General features: G+C 37.4%; 1 protein-coding gene across 5 annotated transcripts in view; it reads right to left on the bottom strand.

Moving 5' to 3' along the window:
- The window catches only part of PDE7B (phosphodiesterase 7B), a 184,315-nt gene that overhangs the window by 143,541 nt on the left and 14,147 nt on the right, over nt 1-26,627 (bottom strand). For 2 of the 5 annotated variants that reach the window (XM_085055651.1, XM_085055652.1), the window contains exon 3: nt 24,382-24,479. The exons of the other annotated variants lie outside the window; for them this stretch is intronic. The gene's annotated coding sequence lies outside the window, so the exon portion shown is untranslated. The remainder of the gene's footprint in view (nt 1-24,381; nt 24,480-26,627) is intronic. 5 annotated transcript variants of the gene reach the window in all.

The raw sequence follows: 26,627 nt of genomic DNA, 5'->3' as shown, positions 1-26,627 counted from the left end.
CCATGCAAAAATTCCTTAAGTTAAAAAACCTCTAAGTAAAACTAATCTTCCCATCTGGATGTACAGTAATCCAAGAAGAGGATAAGAAAATTATTGTGTGGGTTTTTCATTGTTTTTCTTGCATTTAGTGTGATATTTCACAACTGTCTGGGGCTGCCTTCCTCAGTGCATTGGGAAACATCCCTTGCAATATTAGATTCTATAAATGAAAAGAAAAACTTTGCCAGAAATGTTAGATTTCTCTAACACAGTAAGTTGGCTATTTGGGTAGCTCAGTTTCCAGCCATTGTCAAATTGATCTCCAGATGACAGAGAGCCCTCTTTGGCCACTGGAAATAATGCTCCAACTGAATTAGAAGGTCTATTGACACCTGGGCTAGTGCTGCTTAGAAATTCCAGTTTCCACAGACAGGGACTGATGTGGACAGCACTCAGCATCCCCCGTTATGCAGACAAAAGAGATGGCAGCCATCAACCCAGATCCCAAGCAAGACTCAGCCCTGCTTTTCTGATGAGCAGAAAGGCAACTTTCCTCTCTACACCTAACTCCTAAACCACCATCATTAAATAAAACTGCTGCCTTCTATTGTTTTAACCACTTATGAGTTAACTAAAAAGTCCTGTTCATCACTGAATGTCCACAAAACTCCAAGCCATCACACATCAGTGGCATTCTGGACGTTACCATGATGACATAGCCCCTCATTCAAGGCTACTTGTTCACCTCTGTTTAGACACTACTGAACTGTTCTGCTGGTGCTCACTAACAACATCATCTCTAAATATGACATGGGCCAGTGTGGTTAGTATTTTGAAGTATGTTGGCTTTTCCACAGTTATATTGCTTTATGAGAGAAAGCTCTGTCCTAGGTTCAGCTCCCTTCTCAACAAGGAGATTCAACATTGTTTGATCACACATTTATTTTTATCTGGCAACTATATAGAAGGGATTAAAAAAGCCTATTGTAATTACACAGAAGCCTGGAATAAGATTAAAAATGTGTCATTCCCATGGAAAGGATGTTAATCCAGTATCAAAAAGTGTTTAGGTTGTGATATCTTTGGAAGTTTACGGATGTCACCTTACAATGGTGTGATAGCTATGAATGGTCTGACTGAAGCTAAACAAAGATGAAATTCAATGTCATCCTGATCCTGCTTATCCTTTACACATTATATCACACTAAACCAGGGAATTTCAAAACAGTAAATTGCTATAATCCCAATGGAAAATCAAGGATGGAGAATTTCCTGTCCTTTGATATTTAAAATCAGAAATGCTGATGTTTTCTTTCAACTTACTTTTATTGGTTTTGCATAATACTTGAAACAATACATAAAATAAATATTTTACAATTTTGTTCCTGAACATTTTCACAAAATAAACACAAGATATCGCAACCTTGTCTCCTCTGTTGGCCTTCACCACAAGTGTCCAGGACATGAGTTTCTCCACCCACCAGCCAGCTACATAAAGGATTAATAAGGTACTTTAAAATGGAAAATCAGGAGTGTGCAAGGACTGCTTGAGCAGAGATAATGGGGACAGTATGCTGTTGGAGGGTTCTCCAGAAATCTTTACCGAAACCACAAGACACAGTAAAAACACAAGGCTTCTTTTAAAAAGTGCTCAGCCCTCTGTAGCTAGACCAGGTACAGTGCAGTAATCACAGAAGTTTATCTCTAAAGCTTTTTCTAACCACGTTTAAAAATTTTGTCTAACCATTGTTTTAAATCCTGGCAACTCATATCTTACATCTGGGAGACCTGATATCAGTCACTTGGCAAAAAGGAATGAACTATCATACCTCACCTCCTGCAGAGATTACTAACAAAGAACGCCAATAGCCTTTATATCAAAACACTGACACTTTCAAAGTCTGCCAGAAACACTCTTTATCCCATGCAACATCACCATAAAATAGATTTACTCCCAGAGAAGAGAGAGCATCATCAAACCTTCAGCTTGTCATTGACCAGTTACATCAGTAATTTCTGCTTCCAGAACACTAAAATTACCAGATATATTGACCTTCTTCTAAATCAGAAGATGTTAACATATTTTTAAACCTCTATAGACCTTACTCAAAATGAAAGGAAAATGTTTTGCCTAGAATATAGGATGCACATGAACAGATGTGAATTTATATGTGAAAACATGGACAAGCTACAGCCTCAGTTCTTCAGTTCACGATGTTTACCTGTCCTTCTGAAGAGTAAACCAAGTAACGGAGAGCAACAGCTCTGGATTACAGAAGAGGTGGAGAATAGCAGATCAGACTGGTCTTTGGTCTAAATTTAGAATAAGGACCTGATTTCTGAACTTCTTAGTTTGGGCATTAAGGTGTTGTCTATCTTAGCAAATTAACGATACTGGGGACGGTTCTTTAAGCCCACTGGCAGAGAACAGTTTACATCCATTTTGTGTAGCCTCCAAAGTCTCCAAAGCAGCCCACAGTGACAAATGGAGTGAGACCAATCTGCCTTGCGAGGATGAAATTGCTGTGAATCAAATCAAAACCCACAGATTAGCACAGTCCTAAAAATTGCTAATGTAAAGCAATGCCCTGAAACTGTCTGAGTTGCTGTGAAACTGCTTATCCCCGTAAGCCTGGCAAGAAAGCCAAGCTCAGAGCCTCCCTTTCCCTGTTTGCAGTGTGAGGTTTCTGTGTTTAATTACCTCACAGAGATGTTGTGAGGCCCACCTACATAATGTTTGCAGAGTAATGTTTGTAGAGCACTGCATGGCACATGAAAAGTAGGGAGGCGAGCCAGGCACCAAGGTGGAGATGGAACAGGCAATTCAGCTCTGGATTCTTACTTTTCTGTTCACTCCTCTGGTAGCCTTTGCACTGTGGATGCAGACATTTAGGAAGCACAGTCTCACAATTAATTAATTATTTTCTTGGTGTAAAACGTATTACAGGCTTCTGTATGAGACTACTGTTCACAGATGGCTTACAAGCGACTGCTGTTTTCTACTTCGTTACATCCTGGCATAGCTACTGCACTTGTACAGAGTGGCATGGATTTTCCAGTTAGTACCTGACCTTGGACAGTTTTAGCTCCCAAGGAAACTACTTAGGAAATATGTGTGAAAACAGCATTGTTAAGGGAAATATTGTTGCTGAGTTGTAAGAGTCCTTAGCAGTGACTACTACAGTGGTATTTATGCACATATGTGGAGGAATTCACTGTAGGCTCACAGCAGTGGGGGAAGCCAGAGCCATCTAGCATGACTGGTGGCTGTTTGAGCAGGGCACAATATTGCCACTGTTACAGATAGCTGGGAGGAAGTCTTAGAGAGGCATCATGGTCCCCTGACTGCACGCTTCTGTCTGACAGCTTTGAAAGAGACCAGCAAGAAAAACCTTTGCCTATTAAGCAGTGGCAAACCCTGCTCCTCCCTGGGGAACCATGAGAGCTGGGAGACAAAAATTCAGTTGCCTTAACCATTCCCTCCAGAAAACAAAAATATCCTAAAGTTTAAAGTTCCATTTTACCTTGCCTCCATTGGCTCAAATGCATTAAAAGGGCTGGAATTGCAGAAAGCTGGCCTGTGGTTTTGAATCCTGAGAATCCAAGCAGGCAGACACGTGGCTGTAATCCCCATGTATCTCCTGTTCAGGCCATTTGGCTCAATTACTCTCAGAATAAGCTTGTCTGTTGCTGGCATCGGAGCACTTGCAAAATGCTCTCAGCGCAGGAAAAAAGACTGGTCCAAATCCAATTTGAAAGTATGCAATGCAGCAGGTGTGAGCCGTACCCCCCTGGTTTCATTACTACTCACACTAGGCAGCCTTCTCTGTTATTTCTTGTTATAGATGCTGTTATGTACAACTGCTGTGTTTTAAAACCAGTAAGCATGGCCAGGTTACTCTCCAGGTGATGACCAGCTCCTGTCATTTAAATCCACTGTGCCATTCCCATTGGGTAAGGACTCATGAAAGCACAAGTGATTTTAGCTGGTGGGAGAGTAGCACCTCATAGACAAGTTTCAAGGTGGAAATCAGCCTAGAATTACACTCAGGGTTACAGCAAGGAACAAGAGGCAGAAGCCTCCCTACACGGCCAAGTGCTTGAAAGAAGGATTTATTATTCCTTTGAGAGTTCAGGACAATGCCAGCTGTTGATGGTAGCTAATATGGCACAAAAGAGAGGCTAAATTTACACTGGACTTAACAGATATGAATTTAGTTTGACTTGCTCTAAATAGTGTCTATAAAATTTGATGCATACTCTACAAAGCATTTAATTTATGCATCTTGCTTTCTCCTTATCTGTTTTTAGATTATAGAGCTAACCATCACACTCAGCATTTCTATCACCCTTCTACCCTGAAAAAACATCAGTGCTGCTAGAATTATCATTTTTTTTACTGTTTATAGACATCACAGTTTCAAAGACAGTTAAGACGCTGAATTGTTCATAAAAGCTTTTGTTTTGTTTCAATTACTGAAATCTGTGAAGATGTCTGTTGTTATTGCATATTTAGAGTTGGAATGATCTGTGCATTAATGAAGGCATAGATATTGACGTGATGAAATGAATATGATGTGAAAGGAAGGCAAAGAGAGTATAAATAAAGACAAATACAAAAGCAATGTGGCTGCCTAATGTGCCAAAAAGGCATGAAAATATGTGAGCGCCCCACTCTTTTACTGCAGCTAATGGCCAGCTCAGGATGTCAAACACTGTAAAGGTACTGGAGTGAGCTCATTCTGAAGTAACAGGTCAAGGACTGGTTTGCAATAGGGAAAGAAAAAGTGTGCAACATTTGGCACACATAGTACTGTCACCTGGAAAGCAAAGGCTGGCATTAAGATTCCTGACTCTGCTCTGTATTTTGGATTAAATAGCTATTGACCAATAAATATAAGCAATCCAGAAAGCAAAGACTACAGATCCTTCAGCCTTTCCCTCCTAACACCATTGTCCAAATCGTAAAGAATGAGAACAGTGCCCACTCTCACTCCTGGGCCTGGTCCACTCAATCTTTAATGGCACCAAGCAAAGAAGAACACATTCAAGAGTTCATATGGAGCATATCCATACTCCAAGCTGCATATGGTGTGGAGATTGGGAAGGTAGGAGAGGTCAGCCTGTCACACACCAACTCACTGCTCTTAGCAGCAGGCCCTGAGCACAATATTGTATAGTACTGGCTTCAAAAGAACAGTGATGCTGCTGTAATGTCAGCCACCTGCTTATATAAAAACATGCTTTTTCTGTATTGCAACAAAGGCAGATCAACTAACAAGTAAGAGTGGCACTATGTGCCTTGGACAGAGGTATGTACAGAATGAGCCTGTGAAAAGGATGATGTTAAAGAGATTTTTATTGTTACTTATTCTTTTTGCTATCTGAAAATGCACTTGTCTCGGCTCAGTTTATAATTCGCTCAGTTTCTGTAAGCCTTTAAAAAAACTATTTGAAGACAGTCAGCCCTTTTTACTGGCATATTGAAATGCAGACATTTTTCTTCTAGAAATCCATGCGTTGGGAAGATTCAGATGCAAAACAATTGTATAGCATAAAGGGATGGCAAAAGTAGTCATTAGAGCTGTGGGCAGAACAGGCAGTTTAACAGTTACTTAGCAACTTTTAAGCAGCCACATTTAGGGAAATGGTTTAAGAGTTTGGTCCAGCAGAGAGATACATAATTTAGAATTAAATAACTAAGGGGTCACTAGAATATACAAAATATAGAAATATGTTTGTTTACTAATAATGGGAAAGAGGCTGCACAGTACACAGGCATTCAGTTCCTATAAGTTACACAATCCCTGTGGAAATAAATTTTGTAAAACTCACTGTGGAGTAAAGGTGAGTACTGATATTCTGAAGTATTCAGCAGCTGATCCTGTTCAAACCAATGTTGCTATTATCTGGCAAGATGCTGCAAGGAACTTTCTTCAATGAAACTAAAAAGTCAATGATACAACATTGTCTTACTTGCATTTCCAATACTGCATATGTGTTACTGCGTAAAATGTGTAATAGTGAGAAAATGTTTGCATGGCAGATGCTCCACAAAATAAAGCTGTACTGTACTTTTGTTTGCCACTAACAACATCTTGGAAGTTGGGAGATATGCCAAAGACCATGAGGCAGTTATGCTGTTGAGATAAACCACAAAAACTTTGCAAGCTTTTGCTATGCAATTTTTCCACAATTCTAGTTAACAATTTAGTTTCCATAGTAGTGGTGTTTGCTCATTCTTACCAAAACAGTTGACCTGATTTATCAGCAAAAGAAATGAGCACAAGTAAGTAACAGTCAAGTTAAAGTTGTGGAGTTCCAAGAAGGATGTGAGGAAAGAACAAGCTGCATTTAGTCACCACTGAGCTTTCACAAGAAACAAGACCTTGCTAGGACCAGTGCTTCATAGAATCATAGAAATATTAAGGTTGGAAAAGAGCTCCAAAAACACCAAGTCCAACCCTTGACCAAGTACCACCATGCCCACTAAACCATATCACAAAGTGCCATATCTACTCACCTTTTGAACACTTCCAGAGATGGTGACTCCACCACTTCCCTAAGGAGCCTGTTCCAAACTACTCTTCCTGCTCAGCACTTGTTCTTTTCTCTATGAAAATAATCACAACTTTCAAAATTATTTCTGAGTTGGATACCAACTTATTCTGTGTTTTTACAGCTATTTTCCTTACATTTTAGGAATACATTTCAAGTCAGTGCTTAAATAGGAATATATTGGCCCATATGCACTCACTCTTCCAAGATTGCCTCTTGGTAAAATGTAAGCACAATAGCTGTAAAAACCTTTGGTAAAATATTTCATACAACTTCTGTGGCTGTTTTTTATAGATGACACAAGTTCATCAGTTTTTATTCCAACTCACTACAGGTCCAGTCCTGCCAACAGACCATAAAAATCCCAATTTCAGCTAGAAATCTTTTTTCTTCTATAAAAGTTGAGATGAAAGCATATAATAAATCTTTGCTAAAAAAAGTCACAGAATATGTAATGTCATTAAAGACTTTTAAATACATATCCATGATGAAATGGCATTAGGGCAACCTTAAACCTTATTATTTTCTTAGGAAACGTCATTGCTTTCAAGTTTGTCAAGTTTCTCATTGCCATCAAGTTTGAATCTTTGCCTTTATGACTTAAATGTTGCTTACCTCATTTAAAAAACATCTAATGACATATGGAAGTTAAAAACATGGTAACAGGCAGAATGTAAAGAAGATATATGTGAAAGTATAGATGTGTATGTTGTTTCTGGACTCAGTTGATTGCAATGTTAATTGGAGATATGGTGCTGCAACTATTCAGATATAATCAGAACATGTAAGAGCAAAGGCAGTACAGTATGAAGTTCTAAATGTAAGAGCAGAACTCTCTGCCAATTATCAATTCTGTCCTCATGTCTACACATTTGGGATGAAACTCACTTCTTCCGGAAGTGTTCTCAGTCTAAATTAATTATTGACACACAAACACCACAAATCTCAGATGAAAATTTGTAGATTCAAAAAGCCTTATTTGCTTCATCATCTGAATCTTCTGCATCTGATGGTCTACTGCAACAGTATACAGAAAAAATGCACACCATATTGGATTAGCCAAAAAGGAAGTACACGAGATGTGATTAGAAAACTGACTAGCTTCTAGATACAAATTTGCCAGTTGTAAATCTTACAATTTTTTTGTTTCTTCAGTACTTCAGACTGCTATGTACTATTGCTACTGCCTGGACTATTTTTCAGTGAGCTCTTTACGACAGGGAATCAAAACTCTCTTCACATAGTATGATGTTATGATGTGATCAATTGTTTCTCTGCATATGGGATCAGGCCTCCTAGCATATATCTGTCTTTTACTTATAGATGAAACAAAAAATAACGAGAAGACACCAGGTCTTGTACAGGATGCTTTTTTTTTTTTTTTTGGTCTAAACTGAAGCAAAAATGGAATTGAACAACCAAAATCAAAATGGAACTTTTTGGGAAAAAAAAAAAGAAAGTGTGGCAAAGGGGATAACTCATCAAAATCACACTTTTATTTCTTAAAACATTTTTGGTTTACATTTTCGTTTGCTATTTATCTCCTGATACTTGACTTAATCAGGAAGAATTTTTCCTTGAGAGTAGACACTGTAGACACAAAGAAGGCATGATTATGTAAGGCACAAACTATTCACCCCGTCCTCCAAAATGCACCTCAGTGAGGTACTTGTTATCATCTTCTAAAATTAACTGATCTCCTCAGCTGTGACAGTGTCATCACCATTCTCCAAATTGGGTTTTACACTGCAGTATGAGGCCCATGACACCACTTCAAAGTATGTCTAGGCTGTATATTTCTCTGCCTTGTTTATAACTTGTCAGAACAAATTGTACTGTGGTGTAACAGCTTCAGGTCATGGCCACACTGATTATTAGTCAAAGCTATAAGATAAACAACTAATTTACTTTATCACAGTGAAGGTAAAACAACAGGTGTTATCTTTAAACAAGCTACACCAGATAAAGTAATATGCTGTACATCTGATACGTGTGTTCTATCTCTAGCAGAGCCTCCAGATTCCTTCTTGCTAGAGATCACTCATCTAGGAGAACCAGAGATTGCCTTATCTGGCTGGCCAAGATGCCAGAGTGATGCTTTGTAAAAGAATCATCAGGATATTGCACAGCATGTGGTTGTGGACTTAATTACCACAGCATGCCTTATCTGGCACACCTTCTCTTTAAAATAGCAGCTCTAATCTTGACTTGTGGTCCTATAATTATACCTTCCCCATTGTCCCTAATGAAACTCTCTTTGCTACATGTAGAAAGAAGGCACTGAAAGCTGTCAATCAAATATAGAGAAAATCCTATTCATTCAATTAAAAAGAATGTTGATACCTAAGAACCTAATTTTCAGAACAACCACCTCCCTGAATATTCAGTACATAAAAATATTAAGATTTTGTCTGCATGGCATTCGCAAACTAATCCATTCTGCAACATTGTGCCATAAAAGAAACAACTTGCATTCACATTTTTAATATAAATAGACATATATAGTACAATTAATTGTTTTTTTCTAAATTTAGATAATCTCAAAAGTTTATAGAGCCCACCAATACAACAAATAGGGCAAACTTGTGCTTATCAGTATCAGGTTACCCATTACCTGCCACAGTTTCATTTTTGGTGAAAGAACAAATAATTCTTCAGCTGCTTATAATGAAGATAGGGATAAGTGTGTAGTACTTGCAGTTTACACATGGAAACTGATTGTTACCATGAGGTGCAGTCTTAATAGAAAAATAAAATACTGATGAAATCTTATTAACTTGTACAAAGACAGATTAAACGAAAACTTGTAAAACTTCAAGCAAAAAGAGCACTGTCCATATGGAAAACAACCACTAAGTATTAAATTTTGGTAAAGCGTTATTAAGCATTTATTTAAGGGACCTTAATTAACAACTGTCAAAATATAGCAGAAGGCCTCAAGCAGCATAGCTGGATTGGTAAAAAAAAAAAAAGTGAATTGTGCAGTTAACTTTGAAATATATTAATTGAGAAATAGTAAAAACCTGTTTATTTTCCATTTAATATTCCATTGTTTGCAACAAGTAACACTCAAATGTATTTCCCATTTAAAATGTCTGATGTAATAGACTTTCTTTCTTGGTGAAGAGTGTTCTGACAAAGAACTAGTGGCAACAAAGGAATGTGTATTTTAGGTATTTCTGATGTTAATATTTTTTCAGCTAAGTAAAGCAGCTAAGACTGCTTATTTTTCTCACTATTCCAACACAGAGACATTGAATGGAAGTAGGTCTGTGTGAAATATTTCTTAGCTGTGAAGTATCCAAAAGTGTGTGCCTCCCTGCTATGAAAATGACAGTAAAATCTTGTTTGGGTATACAAAAAAAAAAAAAGCTAGAGTATAGCTATTTATCAGAGGCATGAGGTAGTCCTTACCCTATTTGTCTGACAACATTTACTTTATGCGATGGATAGAGGAATAGAGGATCTTCTACAATAATGGAAACACTTCATAGCACCAGATCTCTGGTGAATCCCTGAAGGCAGAGGAAACTGGACCCAAGGAGAAACACACTGTTTACAGCAGCTGAGAAAATAGGGTAAAAGCAGGAGAAGTGCACTACAGCCAAAGTCCTGTCTGTCAGACAGAATTTCAAGGAAGGGAGTTGTAGGTGCTGTTACCTGGCATTCATGGACAGGTTTAGTACAAATGAAAGACAATCATCCAGGCTGTAACAGGCCAAGGGATCCAAGAGCTTTCATATAACAACTTGTTTATGAGTTTGTGTGAAAATAATTCTGCTGCATTTATCTATACATGCAGAATTTCCTCTAATTAAAAACACTGGAGTTTATAGGCTCCAAGCCAGTGGCAGAAAAATCAATGCAAAATAAAATCTATAAAATACAATAGGGGCAGAAAAATGAAAAAAGGAAACAATTGGAGCCCTTGGGTGACACAGCAGAATTCTTTGGTGTTGCTATTCCTTTGTTAATCAGGAAAATAGCAAAATGACCCCACTTAACTTCGCCCCAGAAAAGGATGGAAACACCATTAAGCTGACAGCTGTCTAGTCAGGCCTCCTAACGAAAGAATCTAGTTTTTATGATCACATTTGCATACCTTATTCAACCATGTGTTTGCCCATGTCCATATTACATTTAACGCTGCCTTTTTTGTAGAGATAAACAACATCCCACAGTGAGTTTGAGTGTAATAACACATGGCAAATACTTAAGAAAAAAGTACATATTTAAGTAATACAATTGACATAAAAACACATACAGCATTGCTCTCTAGTTTAATATGTAAATAACTGGGATTACTTCAACCTTCAGGGGTTTTCTGATATTACAGAAATTTTATCAGAACGTGCTACACTGAGTTTTTATAGATAAATAACTGTAATAAAATGGTACTGGTTTCTATTTTGCATCTTTGACTTTCTAGTTCTCCTCCAGTAGCACAAAGCTTGATTTCATTACTGTACAAATCTGCAGAACTGTTAAAACCCAAAATGATTAAATAAAATGCAGTATTTCCAAGTTAATTTATGAACAGGAAAACAAGCTGTCTTAGCTATGTTACATTCAATTCTTGTCAAACAAAAGTTTTGCAATTATTTTATTGACGAAAATTATTTCTTTTTTTTTTTAATCTATCACTACGTCTCTGTTATGTTTCATGGTTTTTATTAATTTTTTTTAGAAAGAGATTTTTTAAGAAGTTATATTGAAATTACTTTCAAAAATTTATACAAGAAGAAAAACTATTTTTTCATCTTCCAAACAGAACAATGCACATGAGAGCATTATTCAGAGATTCCTTGGTTTGTTCCATTTTGCTTTTTGCTCTCCTGTGCTTTCCAGATAACAAACTGATTCAGGGGAGAGATTAGGAAAAAAGCCAACAGCATTAGGAAGTTAAAAACATCTTTACAAAAAAGGTGGGAGTTTTTTTCCAAAATAAAGACTTTTTTTCCCAAGAGGAATAATTGGGCAAAAAAAAATCATCAGCCAAAATTGTGATTTTGAAAGGAATATTTTACAAAATATCAGCCATGCTTAATAAAATCCCTCCATTTCTTATTTGGAAATAATAACTATACATAATTTCTTGCAAATATTTTATTTAGCTGCTCTTTTCTCTGTAAATCTGGTGACCAAAGAGTTAACAGATTTTGGCAAGGCTTGATGGCAAATTATGGTGGAGGGCACTGACCAGCTCTAAACTGCTCCAAGCAGCTGGGGCTTCACGGAGTTCCAAGGAATTGCAACCACTTACACCAGATCCAAATAGGTCTATATCTGATGAGTTTCTATAAACTAAAATAATCAGACTTCAAACAAAGGTAGGGGTTTGTAATGATTTCTCATCTGGAGAGTTTATTACAGCACTCCTCTGAGCTCTTCCTGAGAGGACCCAAAAAAAGTCTGGTCCCTACTGTGACAGAAAATCTTTTATTCTTCAGTTTTCTGTGGAAGAAAAAAAATTTCAAAGAAAACAGACCCTTTCCACTAAAATCTTTCATCAAAATACAACAGTGAGTAGTTGTGCTGTGTGAAAATTGTATATTTCTATGATGGAGAAGTGACTATGCTATGCATGGACCAGAGACAGGATCCTGTGCCTTTTTCTACTTCTGTCCACCTTATAAACCATACAAGAAATAAGAAGGTGATTTTTTAGAAAGAGTTCATCTTTTGTTAAAAGAAAGTAATGGAAAATTCTTGAAGTAATGCCACGTAGGTAAAACGTCAACCCAAGCAGATATGTAAATAGTCATAGCTATTCACCATGTTCTTCTGGGCTGGCTCTAAAAACAACTAAAGCCAGAACGAGCTTTAGCAAAGGAAATCGAGTTGTTCATGACACATTCCCTCAGCCAGGGAATGTTTAGCTGAGGGCAGAACATGACACTACCAGGGCTGCTCTAGACAGCTGTTCAGGAGAAAGCTAACAGGGCTGCTGTGACTGGGGGTCCCTGAAGTTTACAATTGCTTGATTCTGTTCATAATTAGCAAAAATACCCCAAAAAATGGGGTCAGGCTAGAGATACTTCTGCTGTGTAAATAATTTTATTAAAGACACAGAAGAGGTATTGAGGTAAAGACTATAAGAAACAGAACTGGGAGATTAAACCTCCCCTGGTAAGTAGCTGTCATGGTTTAGGAATGGTATTCTCCAATTTAGTACTCCCACTAAAATCAAGTGCCACTCACTCTCCCCTTCCCTACCCCCTGCAGCACTCTGGAGAGGAAATTAGAGGCGAAAAAAATAAAGATCACAGGTTAAGATACTAACAACTTACTGGAAACAGCAATGAGATAAGAAAATGAACAGTAACAGAGGATATAAGAAAGAAACAATTCACACAGAACTACCCCCCACAACAGGCAATACCAGCTGGCTCCCTCTGCCATGTCTGCTCAGCCAGATCAGAACTCCTTTTCCTTGGAAGAGAGCCTCTTCCCCTCCTGCCTCTGGCAGACACAAGTGTTACAGAATAACCTCCAGGTCCTGGCCATGCAGCCTCCTGGATACAGCAAAGAATTAACCCTGTCCTGGCAGGAACCAGGAGAGTAGAGTTCGCTTTCTGGAATTTGGCAATACTGTGGTTTCCTGAGCAGGTTGCCGCCAGGCCATTTTCTTTAGCTGCATTTAATGGATCTATTCAGCATGGACTCGCATCTTTCCTCTTTGAACTTACTTGTATTTTTGGCCTCTTCAACATCCTGTGGAAAGGAGTTCCGTGATTTAATTATGCATTGTGTGAAAAAGTACTTCCTTTTCGCCTAACTCTGCTGGCCAACATTCTCATTTAGTGTTTCCTAATTCCTGCCTTATGAAATATAGTGTATTTCCATACCTTTCAAAACTTCTAGACCTCTACTGAATCCTTCCCTTTCTTGGTGATCACACCTCTTCCCCTCCATTACTTTTCTTGACGTGGAAGCCAAATCCATTTATGCAGTAATGCTCAACAAACCCAACTGCAACCAGAGCAAGCTGGTTGTATTCTGGCTGAAGTGGATGCTTGACCTTGTCATGGCAATAAGGAATGTGGCTAGGATGGATGTGTTATTTAATAGGCTTTTCTCTGAGAATCTAAAATGCCATTGTCCATCACCACTTCTCTCCACAAAGGAGGGCTCATATAGGTGGTATTTTACAGTTCAGCGCTTGATCATTGGCAATGACTTCACCTTTACCTTTATGCTACAGTTTGGGGAGAAACTCAGCACTACCTTAACCTCATTTCTTTAACATGTTACCAAACTCTAAGATAAGGAAGACAACATCTAAAAAACCAGGGTGAAATTCCATCTTCAGTTATACTTAAATAATATGCTTTTGATGTCTACAAAACTACAAACTCCTAGTCAGTGCCTAATTTGGTGTCTAGGGGAGGGAGAGACTCTGCCCTTTTTATTCTGAGCAAATGTTCCTGGTAAGTCACTATTTTAGCTTTGACTGGAATTTCCATGGCAGTTCATTTATTTAGGCTTGAAATTATTTTATATAAGCAATATTTTTCTCTGAATTTACATGACATTTCTGGCATCAGCTATAAAATTGTACCATAAACCAGGTTTATTTCCAGAACTTTCACCCCCCCTGTCAACACACAGCTGGAATGGAATGGAAGGCAGACAAATACAGCCTGTTTCTGAGTCTCTTGAGAGAAATTCATTAATCACTAAGCCTGATATGAAAAGGTACAACTGACTTCTTAACCACTTTCTCTGCTACAGACCATCTTTCACTTAAACTACTGACGCCTCTGTTCTTGGGAAAGAGGGTGAAATTGTCAACAAGTACAAATCTTGAAGCCATTTCTTTCTGGTTGCAAAAAAAAACCCAGGCTGAGTAATCATCAAGTGTGTCTAACATCAACTAAAGCATGAATGCAGAAACTAACTGTGTTTCTGGAACTAATTGTAGCACTACTCAGAGCTGAGAGACAGGCTGCCATAAGCCAAGATTTGGGAACTTTCTGTTGTGATACTAAAAATGGAGAAACCCGGAAGAGCAGCAGCATCAGCTTATTTCACTGCAAAATACACGGACATGACATCTCACTGATGTGGAATGCAGAAAAAGAACAAAAAGGAGGAGATACAGAGATCATGAAACAAAATCTAGTACAAGGAGCAAAGATATGGAAGAAATGTGAACAAGAATAAGTGTGAATGAGAAATGCTGTCAGTCAAATGGAAGGAGTTGTGTCAGAAGCTTAAGCACAGTATCTGTGGAAATTGGCTGAATGATTTTGAGAATACAGATCCAACAAAGAGGAAAAACTCAATGTTGTAGCAAGAACATATGCTGACTATAACAAAGCTGATAATGTTGGTATTTGACACAGAAAATGGGAAACAGGGATGTGGGTAAATTTGAGGATGTTGCAGAATCATCACAAATTCTACAAGAAAGGAAGTAAAAGGGGAGGTAGTTCTTAGAAGAGAATTGAAAAAGAGAAATCAGAAAAGAGGAACACCCTGGATATCTCAGAAAATCTGATTGGCAGTCACCTGTAGCTGCTTGAAAGAAGATGAAGATGGATCAGGGAAGAAGCACAACAAACATAAGGCAATCTGCAGTGCAGCCGTAGAAATACCTAAATACTCATGCAGATGAAAGCAATACCTTATTGTAAATTAGAGTTGTTTTCACGTTTAAATTCTGTAGACAGAGGAGGCAATGTTGATATGAAAAAAAAAAAAAGACCTAGGAATTCAAGCTGCTAAAATAATTAGAAGTTTCATCAACTTCAGAACAAATGTATATGGCAGAGCATAAATTCACACCCTTCTATGCTTCTTTCTGTATTTAAATTTGCCTTGGATTGTAGCCAAAATATCAGTCACAGGAATCAGATCAACACAACAAGAATGAAGTCATAAATATATGGTCATATCCAGATCGCAAAAGATTTTTTTCAACCCACATCAGTAAATGAGGACTTGAGTTCCCTGATTTGTGAACATGTAAGAACTAAACACACTGCTTGAGTCAGAAAATGCTTCATCCTATCACCTGCATTAGTCCCCTGTATAATGCACCACCATCCCTTGTGCCACCTCACTCAGCTGTCGTTCTGTCTGCTGGTTCCCAAGGAGACCTTAAGCACTGGGCTGGACAACGAAGGTGTAAACAGAAGTACAGTGCTGGGCATCACTTGTACTTTACACCTTCTCAAACAGGCCCCTTGAGGATCCCAGCATGTGCTGAACAAACAGAAAGGATGACAAGATGGACCTTGTCCCTTTGCAGAAGAAAAAATCCCTGTATGACTCTCTGAAGGTACGTTGGCAGGGAGAAACATTCCCACTGTAATAGAGAAACTGATGATAATGAAAGATATTCAAATCTTCTGGTAATTCAGTTTAGGAAATGGGACTCAGTTTTCATTACTTCTGGGAGAAGCTGATCTGCCAATGTAATCAATGCCACTGCAGTTCCAAATGTGTGTGCGAAACCTCTGTATGCCGCAAGAAGTTGACATTTCAGCTTCTTGTTTACTTGCTATCATCTTTTCGGCCTCATTCAATGAGAAATCATTTCTAAATGATGGAGATGCAAAATTACATTGAACAAATAGGCTCTTCAAAACCTTCATGCTACTGTGTTTCCCACCATGTTATTTCAGTCTTAAAGTAAGTAAGGATTATGCCATATTATAATTTTATTTTGAACTGACTGAGTGGCATGTAAGATATTGTTCTGATATAGTACATTAGGATCTCAGTGGATAAATGGAGAAGAGCAGGGTAATGAAATAATTTATTGTTGTTTTTGTTACTAATCTTTTTTGATGTGGTGCTTAGGGACATAGGGACATGGTGTAGTGGTGGACTTGGCAGTGCCAGGTTAATGGCTGGACTCAATCCTAAAGGTCTTTACCAGCCTGAATGATTCTATGGTTCTGTGATGTTGTGAATAGCTCCAAGCTTTTGGACAAAAAACGTTGAGTACCTATTAATGGCATAGGCAGCTGAGGCCACCACGAAGGGCAGTACAGATGCTCTGTTGTTGAGCAGACACACTCCTGCAAGGTTAATGGCAACCAACTTCAGCATGGCTAAGGATGGGCCAGCAGCAAAGGATCACTCTTGGCTGCAGCATGTATTATATCCTGAGATATCAGGAAACAAAACAAATTCTGCAACGCCTCTTCCCATTAAGTTTGCCTTCCAATTAGGAATGTGGTGATATGTAACGAAGATCCTTTTCGGAGGACTTTGTTTCCAGCTCTCTGCTTGATTTTCAACAGAAAAGATGTCTTTGTCAAACAAATGCAGCTGTTCCCAGATTATTCCACCTTGTTCTGTGTTATTTCTTTACCTTGTGTAAAAGTGCAGGAACTTTTCTTGTTTCTACAAAGGTATGTCTACCTCATTACAAAGTCTCTTTTTGTCCCTTAGAGATGTGCAGTACCTGACTTTCTGTTCCTGTGTCCAAGTTCTGTGTCTCTTCACTCTGTCACAAACAATGAAGGTGACATTTCCTTCAACTGAGAAGAGCAAAGTACCTTTAATGTATATTTAAGGTTGCTAGTCACACTGATGGACACAGTGGGCTGTCAGAAGCATTAACTTACATGTTAAAAGGTGTACATTTGTTCTGTTTGTTTAATCTACAGTGGGGCAAGTACCACAGAAAATGAATCATTTACACTTGTCAGGACCTTGCAAATCAATAGTAACCTTCTGTGATCTGCTACTTTGAACTGTGTGAGTTCAGAAAGCTGTACTCAGTCTAAATCCACAATGGACATTGTTTAGAGGTTACTTTAAACAGCCATACAGCATTAAGATAATCAAGAAGGTGATGTTTTCCTCGGCATCTGAAGAAACATTGCCTGCCACTCATTCTAAAGGGTTTCCTTAGTTCTTTAGAATTACCACCCTGGAAGAACTTTAGGGAACATCCTACTAGCACTGAAAATATTTTAATAACATTATTATCAGAGCTCTTCAACAGGTATTGCAGACTGCATGAACTTTCTCACCTTGCTACAAGAAAATTTTTTAAAGAAAAAACCTGTCAGATTTGAGCAAAAGAGCAATTTTTGTAGTTGAACTAAAAGCACAGTAGCCTGTGAGATGTGATTCTGCACTGGATTTGTAAGAACACTACAGCACTGAGTATAATAGCCAGAAAGGGTGAAAAGTCCAACCATCCTCTAGAGTCATTAGATGCTTAGGCTGCAGCAATGGACGAACTAATTAAATAAAAGTGAATTAGACTGGAGCACTTCTTGGAAAAATACTTGGCTAATGACTTTGATGAGAAAATGTCAACATACATTTTCAAATGTTTCCAGATTATACAATAAGGTACTAATAGAAAATACTACTCCCTTGAGAAATTTCTAGACCGGTTCGTCACAGGGCAAAGACAGCAAACAAGACCCCATTGTTGTGACTTTCAAATGCAGAACAAAGTATTTCCAGATTCTGCCTTTTTTTTTTTTGGTGGAATTTTTAAAAGATAATATACAAATGTTAGTACTCACTCATAGCACGCAATTCTGATTATGCAGTCTTTTTCCTAATTAATGCATACAACTAGGCAACATAGGAAGAAGAAAATCTTATGAAAGAATCATGAGGATGCAAGATTTCAGTAAAACTCTACCTGGATTTGCTGGAATGGTTCTTTTCGCAGGATCCCCTCTTCCATTTGCAGCATGCATGATCAAAGTATGGGAGCTGTATTATCTTTAGCCCTCTAAACTAAACAGCACACACTTTCTCTCAGTAAGATCTTAGATTCTAATTTATTCCCACACATTAAAGGAAAAAAAATAAGTATTGTGTGCAAACACTGTGTGTGTATGTATGTGTGGGAGGTATTTTGCAATGTAGATGCAGCTGTTGCTTTGTGAGCTGCAGCTAGTAAAACAAGAATTATGAGCTGAAGGTGTCCACTTTCAGGTTCCCCATGTGGCATTATGAGGCCCCCGTACATTTTTGATCCTGCTATCAACAAATATCTTCGAAGCCTTCTGAAAATTACTTTTGGCTTTGTCTGGAGGTCATTTCCATGCAAGATGAGGAGTGATTCTTTTGGCTGCTGTGGAAACCTGGATACTGCTACTCTGCTGTATGGCATCCATCATAGATATAAACACTGTTTCTTAAGTTTGGGTGGGGTGGGGGATCCTTTTAAAATGCAGGAACATGTCCTCCTTTCTCTGCTTAAAAAAGGTTAAGACTGTATGAAGCATTTAAAAGGAAAGAACACCAATTGTCAACATACTTCAGTTAAAATAAAAACTAAATTCCCCACACTGTCTTGCAAGTCTGTATTTGAGAAAAAAATCTAACTTCACAACCTCCTGACTTTCTCCCACTGGACCAACCTCTGCCTGGTTTATCAGGTAAGTGACAGTGCTGAGGATTAACCATCATTTGGCCTCTGCTGTTCTCACAGACTTCCTGGGTTACACCTCCTAATTTAGGGACAGATTGTTACTTTGCTTCATAAAGATGCAAATATGTGCCAACAAGGATTTCAATATGAGAAACATATTAGCTTTACAAATGGCTCAAACATATTTTTTAAAGTGGGTTATGAATTTCTATTTGTTGCTTTCTCAGCGCCCAAGTAAGAAAGCAATGGGAATTGTTCTTTTAACTTATAAATATCAAAATAATACAAGTAATTTGGAAGTCTAAGTTCCAGGCATTAAAAATTGGGAAAATCAGACTAGAGTATGCTCAGATTTGGGGAACAGGATTATTTGTCATCTCTGAAGATTATGCCTCTTGAACTTTAGAAGGATTCAGCTTTGATTCATATTTTACAGATTAATTTTTACTACTGATTAGCTGAACAGTTTATCCTTGAACATAACCTGTCCCAGGAAGCTACAAGCCAGGTTGGGCAAGTAAAAATTGACCACTTACATAGTTACTAAATGGAAGAAAAAGTGGGTGAACAACAATTTCACAACAAAAAACAGGAAGACAAAGGAATTTTGCCTGACCAGCAAACAAAAATGAAGGTAAAAATACTGAACAATAAATTTGAATTATAAAATATGGGTGAATGCTTTCATACAGTGCAAAAAGGGGATAAATTATTAAATTTATAACTATTAAAAACACAAAAGAGATGGAGGCAAGGGCAAGTGACATATACTGATTGCCCCATAGAAGTATTTGTTACACAGAAAGAAAATCCACAGTATTTGCTCACATTTGAAATGTCTAGGCATATTTAAGAGTAACAGACCTGTAACTCTTAAGTAGCTCATAAATGTATATAAAACATCCACATTCTCAAAGTACTCTCAAGCACACAGAAATAAGAGGCTGAAATAATTAATTTTGAGAAAATGTGAGACCGTGAACTCCTACCAGACAAAGTTCTTGCTCCTATTTAAGGCTGATCATATCTTAGTTGGTCACAGGATATCCTGAGTCAGAAGGGGCCCATGAGGATCCTGGAAGTCCTGCTCCAAGAAGTATAACCATACAACTCCAAGGCATATAAATGCAAAACTTCAGACACTGCCAAGCACTTATGACATTGCAACAGAGATCCTTTCTTCTGCTCTCCTGCAAGTCTTATTTAAAATAAACAGTGATATTGAAACGTGACTGATGGAAGAATTTACAACAAAGCTGGTAAAATCTTATGGGCCCAAAAACAGGTAAAGGGCTTGTTTTGTTTCTGCATGGTCACTTCTTACATGGAAATATAAAAATGTTACCATCACTGTGGCTACCATCACTGCTAATGCAGAAACGTGGCAAATGAAGTGGGTGTGCCTTGCATAAAATGTTATTACTAGGTTGTGCAAATATGATAAAGGACAATATTTACATGCCACTTAGAAATTACAACTGTTAGGAAGAAGCAATATAAACACTAAGCAGGCGCTTTTTCTGTACCAGGAACCTATGAGAAATGCTCAGACAAGAGAATTGATTCAAAGTTTATTGCAGTTGAAGAGAGAGTTTCCTTGTATTTTACTGGGCTTTGGATCTGCTCTTAAATCACCAATAACATTGCAGATGAGAATAAGAACATTAAATCAAAGAAACAAGATAATAAATAATGAACTAAAAATTATTAACTTGAAAATTACAAAATGCATTTACTTGTTATGCAATGATTTTGTCTGTTTTGAAGCATTACTGCGTCCTTCTTCTTTCTCTGGCAAACAAAGGAGACACTGTTGTACTACATATTTACCACATGCAGATTTCTTCATGTCAATAACTAACCAGAGCCAAATAAGAATTTATAAATGTAGCATAATTAAAAATTATTCAATATGACAAACACAGCTGTGCAAGGACCACAAATATGATATGTAGGACTTAAAAGCTTTTTACACCTCTAGTATTAAAAGTCTGGCTCATTAAGAACTAGTAAGCATATCACTGTTGTTGTCAAGTATGAAATCAAATATTTACTGAATTCTCTTTTCCCAACCTAATATAACTCCAGGCCTTATGCTACTGTGTTATTACAACTAATATTTGCAGAAGAAAAATGAAGAAAAGGAAATTCTGTCATACACATGTATGAAGAGCCTTGATCAGCAAACACATTTAGAACATCGAGTTTGTCAAGTAAACTCTTCACAAAACTAGCATCCAACTAATATGTTGACTATTTCAGAAAACCCTATTTACACAGAACCTTGTACAAACAACACAGCCTTGTGATTTATTAATTATTCCGTAACTAGAATATGCAGTCACACTTGGAAGGCTCAAATATTCTATTTCTAAAAACACTGTAAAATCTTGGATACGAAATGTAAGCAAGCTGTGTAACTTTTTAATAAAATCTCACTTGATGTCGATAATAGTATCATCAGATTTCAACATATAAGGTTGCAATGTATGCCTGTGTGAAATTAAAATTTCAGCAAAGTATGCATATAGGCAACCTACAAATTGAAACACATTCACTTCCACTATATTGAATGCCATTTTGGTTGCTAAGCAGGAAAGAAACATGTTTACAGATTCCAATTGGCTGTGTTCTCTAACACTGTTACAAACAAAAGATATTCCTGAAATTCAACACCAAACCCAAGATAATTATTGCCAGCAGGTAGCCAAGAATTGGCAAATGCAATTTATCCATATTTTACAATGAAGTTCAAGAAGTAAGTTAAGCTGTCAGTCTATCCCCTAGGTATGTGATTTCTTTCAGATGTTTCAGGTAGGTGTCTTTCTAGTGTATTGCTGCCAAAATGACTAAGCCACAACACCAAAGGGTTGGAATGCTACAGTCTGAAAAATTCCACAGCCATATTTGTTCTGTATTCAGATTCTCAATTTCTTATCTTGGCCAGAAGTTTCTTGGCTGACTAGTAACACTGAAGTTAAAGATGTTCCTAACAATGGGAATGAGCACAGTATAGCAATCAGCTCTAGAAAGAGACTGTCTTAAAGACAGGTAATTTTTACTTGAGAACAGAACAAATTCACCTTAGTTACATTGAGATAACAGATATAAAGCTCCACATTACTGGAGTGAAAAATAATTTTGTTGAAAGATTCTTTGCCATTTCTTGATCAAGATGAACCACATGGATTATTGTATTAATCAAACAAGGCAGACTGGGACATGTCAGGAGATTTAATAAGTTCTGCAGAGTTTTGGTTCCTAATGATTTACTAGTTCGTCCTGGTTATTGTGATATTCTGGCTTTGCTGTAGTTCACAGGAGATTTATTACATAGCTCATTACATTCATTTGATACACTTTAATTAAAATATTAATTAAAGATAACTGCAACAAGGGACCTGGGATATGTTGTATGAGATCAGTTTCACAGAATGACATGTTGCTTCTCATCTTCAAGTGCAGACTCTTAAGCAGGGCTGCCACACAGAAGCAGGCTTTCTACTTTACCTGTTGATGGGGACAACATACTGAGTTTTTCAAGGTTGTTCTTAAACTGAGAGCTATTTGGGCTTTATGCCTTGTGGCTAGCACAGGTCTTTCCCATGAGAACATTCTCCTGTGTTTTGTGGACAAAGATAGAGTTTGGATGTTGTTGTTACAGTGTCTCGAGATTTGGACAGTTCAGGCCTGGCCAATCAGGCCTAGGGGGAGGTTTCTGACTGACCAATCTGGGTGACCTCTGAAAACTCTATATATATGTTGGATTCAAAATAATAAAGAGCTTTTTTCTATGCCACGCTGAGAATCTGGGTTTTCCTTCTCTGCTAGCGGCTCAACAGCGACAATGCCTCACTTGTAGTAAATTTCCATTTGTATTAGCTGAGAGTCCTAGAAATTTCCGGGGATGTAAATATCTGAATTATAAATTATGATTCATTAGTTGTTATAAAAACCTTTGCAGAAGTAGGCTTTTAGAGCAGAGAACATGCAGCTGATGCTCTTACATAACCCTGTCCCTCTAATACAAGCTATTAATCAGTGGGTTCAGAAATATTTTCCCTTGAGAATAAATCTAGCAAACACAGGCAGCAGACATGCTCAAAAAAATTACAAGTTGTAAAGGTAAATTATGCGCAAATTAACATGTGGCTTCCCTGTGGATTTCATCGCTTTTGGAAGAGATACAAGTACTAATGCCTGGGCATGTACACACACATACGTACACATAAACAAAATCAGGCCTTCAAATTACCTGTAGTAGCAATTATTTGGAACATCATAAGAAATGGAACTCTTATTCATCTTCTGAAAGCATAAATACTGACTGAAAGCATATGTTATATTTGAAATATTTACTATCATGTTCCTTTTGAACTCTAGTAGTACACTAATGGATGTGCCAGAAAAAAATCAAAGCATAGATGACCTAGAATGCCCACTAGCAAAAAGGTACCTTATTGAATGTGAATTAATGGATAAAATGTACTGAAACAGAATTTGACCTGATTAATAAAAGCAGGAACATACTTGATCCAGAATATCCTCAAAATATTCTGAAATATAATAGAAACATTGTTTAAATTATCTGCACTCTTTTGATAAAGAACCAAAGATATTAATTTCTACACTTGAAATTTGTGAGCCTGAACCTCACTGTCACAGAAAACTTGTTAGTAGAGGGATGTTCCTTCTGTTTTCTTCCTAAATTATACCATTACTGGCATAATACTGGCATTTACATGTCCAGCTGGTGGCTGCTGGCAGTCCTACCACAGCTGTGGGGTTTGGCACTCTACTGGCCTTATCCGTGTCACACCTAAAGCTTGGAGTCACTGTAGGGTTGGGGCTGGAAGGGACCTACAGAGATCACTTGGTCCATAGTCTGTCTCTCTCTAACACACTCCATCAGCTATCTACACACAGTGATGGGATCTTTTCCAAGGCTGAACAGTCCTAGCTCTCTCATCCTCTCCACGCAAGGCAGATCCTCCAAGTCCTTACTCATCTTTGTGGTGCTTCACTGAGCTCACTCCAGTATCTCCACGTCTTTCTTACACTGGGGAGTCCAGAACAGGATGCAGCACTCCAGATGTGGCTTCACAGCATGGATTGTTAATAAATTATGAACCTCTTATGATCCCAGTATAAGTTGTCATTAAGGACTATGAATTAAGAAGGCCTACAAAGTTTTTGTTAGATCGAAGCAAGACTGATTCAAAGGTAGGCTAACAATTTAACTTAGCAATCATGCATCAAATAGAATAACTTCTAGTGAAAGTATAGCTTGAATTCCCAAAAGGGAATAAAAGTATTTTTCCACTGAAGTAAATATAAAGGACAACATTTACATCACTGACAAAAATTTTACATCTGAAAATGTTCCGTACTTCATTAGCTCATTTTAACATACAAAAGTTTAGACATCAGCTTATTCAACAATTAAGCAATGCAAATATCCAATCTGATTTTTGTATGCTTACGTGGCTTCTTCTCTTTCATTTGCAACACTTGACTTTTGTTTCCAGTTAAATGACCAAAGCAGTGTCTTTCTCTCTGTGGCACCTTGATTGCACAGCAGCTAGAACAATGGAGATGGCAGAGGGAAACAGGCATAGCTACAATGCAAATAAATACATAGGAAGCAAAACATGGGGAAAAGTGAAAACTAATATTCCTTTGTTTTTCATTCAGGTCTCTCTTTAGCTTTACATTTTAAAGGAAAGCTAGGCTTTGCTATGATACCATGAAATAATTTAGAGAACTTTGGAAAAATTTGGCATTAAAAAAGAAAAACATGCTTGGTCACAATAGAAAAATTCACTGGTCTACAAAAGTGTTGGTCTTGTTTTGTTTTTACATATGGATGTAGGACTGGAGTAAGTTTATCTGTCAAATTGTTCAGAACTATTAGTTAGAACTTAGTCAGAACTAAGCTGTCAGAATTAAGCTGTCCAGTAGAGAAACAAAATTTCATTAAGAGAAACCATACCAGATGAGAAAAAACCATTTAATCAGATATCAGATTTCTAGGAATGGGCAATATTGATTTATTCACATAAACATATAAAATGTTTATTTACATCTTGATACCATACATCCTGGTGCTGGTGATGGACAACTTCTTCCTGATCCTGTGGAATACAAATTCATACTTTCAAATATAGATATACTACCCTTGCCTTTTCCAAACATCACTCATGTATCTCCACTGTTCTAGCTTCCTTCTCACTCCTTTCCAGTAGCAAACATGCCTTCAGATACTAATTTCTTGGAATTTCTACTCTTTTCTGCTAGATCTCAAGTCTGCCCTTCACTTAAAATAAGACTATATTTAAAAAAAATGTTCACAGTTAGAACAACTTCCTCACCTTAAAAATAATGAAGCAAATAAAGCACAAAGAAAACACTCTCTACAGAACTCCAATAGTAAAGGGAAGCCCTGTGGCCTTGCAATAGATGGCTCCTGTGGATTGGTCTTTTAGCAAACTGTCCAGTGGTCATTTGACACTTCTATTCAAATTAAGAGAGTGTTCCCAAATAGCTATGGGAAATGCTAATTTGACATGATTATGATACATACAGAAAACCAGAGGTAGCAAGATGTTATATTACTATTACATCCAATTTTTGTAAGTTGCTTATGTTCCATTCTTGCAAATCAGTGCTTTAGACTTCCTACATGTTGTACTAGAAAAAGATATTATGGATCAATGACTTTTTTCTTGTAGTATTGAACCTATGCCTAGTGATGTTTGTTTTTACAAATTCTCAGTTCATTCATGTAAAAATTCCCATTAGCATTCTACATTATTTTCTGCTGTAAGTAACAAATCCATTTATAAAAATTTAATAAGGAGATCTCTAAGTAGGTCTGGAGGGCTAGCCTAGTTAACCATAATATTTAATTGAATATATATACATTTAAAATTACAGTATTTTTATATAGATGTACTTTCTGTAAATCTTCCTGCAGATAGCTTCATAAAATTTTTAGAAAACCTTGTATTTTAGGGAAGAAAATCCTTTCAAAGTATTATCATGAAATGAAAAGAGCATATATTTTTTTTCCTTGTTTAAAACAAAGAAAATTAAGATTCTGGTCTGTGATTTTCTACATGCAAGTATTAAGGATCAGTGTTGAAGGATCAAGTATGAGTCAAAGACTACTGAGTTTGTACTAAGATGAATCACCAGTACAGTCTGAGTTAACAGCACACTTCAGTTTTTCTGTATTCACCCCTGCCATTTAATTTATTAATTCCCCATCTTCATTTTGGTGAGTGTTAATCTCTGAGATTACTCAGCAAACAATTCTTCAGCTGATGCCCCCTAACTCCCTAGTACAGTACCTGTCACATCAGAAAAAACCCCCAAAACTTCTCAATAACACTGCTGTTAAAGAGCAGTGACATACCCTGGCATATCAGACCTCAGCCAGCTGTATGATGGGCAGAGCAGTTCCCAGGAACAGCCAGTGAGGGCTAGCAAAGGTCACCAGTGGCACACTTGAGTCACAAAAGGCTTTCAGAAGCCTGCAGGAGACATAGCTGAGCAGGTCTGTAGACTAAACTTCCATCAGACAGAAGTACAACTAGAGCTTCACTATGAAATGAAATTGTGGACACTGATCTGCCTTTTCTTTTTATCAAAAGATTTATTATTTATTTATTTATTCTGTGCATTTGTTGCTTTTGATAGGATATTTCTGATTATGAAGCATGAGAAC

This window comes from Lichenostomus cassidix, chromosome 3, assembly GCF_008360975.1.
Source record: "Lichenostomus cassidix isolate B80296 chromosome 3, HeHo_3.0, whole genome shotgun sequence".
NCBI classification, from domain to species: domain Eukaryota; kingdom Metazoa; phylum Chordata; class Aves; order Passeriformes; family Meliphagidae; genus Lichenostomus; species Lichenostomus cassidix.
Note: the sequence above shows the minus strand (reverse complement) of the source record. Positions and strands in the feature narration are given on the sequence as shown.